Genomic DNA, 924 nt, shown 5'->3' with positions numbered 1-924 from the left:
GAGACATATGACAATGATATGTAGTGATAGTTTGTGCCAAAGAGCTAACGGAAATAAGTTTGAAATGTCACTTCACTGTTGGTTTCACTTCATAGTCCATTTCTCAATACCTGCTCAGAAAAAATAAGCCAGAGATGCTGCAGGACTGTTGCCAGTATGATATGGGGAAAAGTTCATCTACTTCAAAAACCCCACAGTGCTTTCTAGTTCACATCATACTAAACACCATGTATGAATTAAACTACTATACTAACAAGATAACTGCAATCTCTTACTGAGTTCCGTGGATGGCTTTGGAATTCTGCATATGGTTCAGGAACGGTAATTTTTTTATTAGTATTTTATTTTCTAGAGGTTACATCTATCATCATCGGACATCTGAGACCCAAAATACCCTGGACTTAAAATATATATATAGCCTGTATTTTTTCTATATCAAGGGCAAATGTTGATAAAAAATGTTCGTTTGCATTGATGGTACTTCCCTTCACTAGGGAGAATGGTCTGCTTGCACTCTGGTACCATACCTGCTTGGACAACCTTAGGGCGTTTATACATGTACTCCAGGGGAGGGGGAGAGCAGGGGAGGCTTTAATGAGAGCGTCTCCAATAACAGCTTTAACTAAAGCTCCTGGAGCATCTTGTATCAGCATCGCCACGCTGAAAAGTGGCAGCAGGAGTGCTTTAACTAAAGCTCATCAAACAAGCTTTAGTTCAGTGTGGTGATGCTGGTACATGAGACACTGGAGTCTGCTAGAGCACAGTAATTACCAAGCTCCAGCAGACTCGATTTATGAAGTCTGGTCTGCCGCACCGTAATTACGTCAGAGCAGCCTTGCTGCCCTTAAAGACAAAGACACTCATGGTTTTCTTCTTTCCACTGGTATGAATCGCCATATTGTAACTTGCCACCTAACAAGGTTT

The sequence above is a fragment of the Alligator sinensis genome, unplaced genomic scaffold (genome assembly GCF_000455745.1).
Source record: "Alligator sinensis unplaced genomic scaffold, ASM45574v1 scaffold814_1, whole genome shotgun sequence".
In the NCBI taxonomy this organism is placed as follows: Eukaryota; Metazoa; Chordata; order Crocodylia; family Alligatoridae; genus Alligator; species Alligator sinensis.
This window is presented reverse-complemented; position numbering follows the sequence as displayed.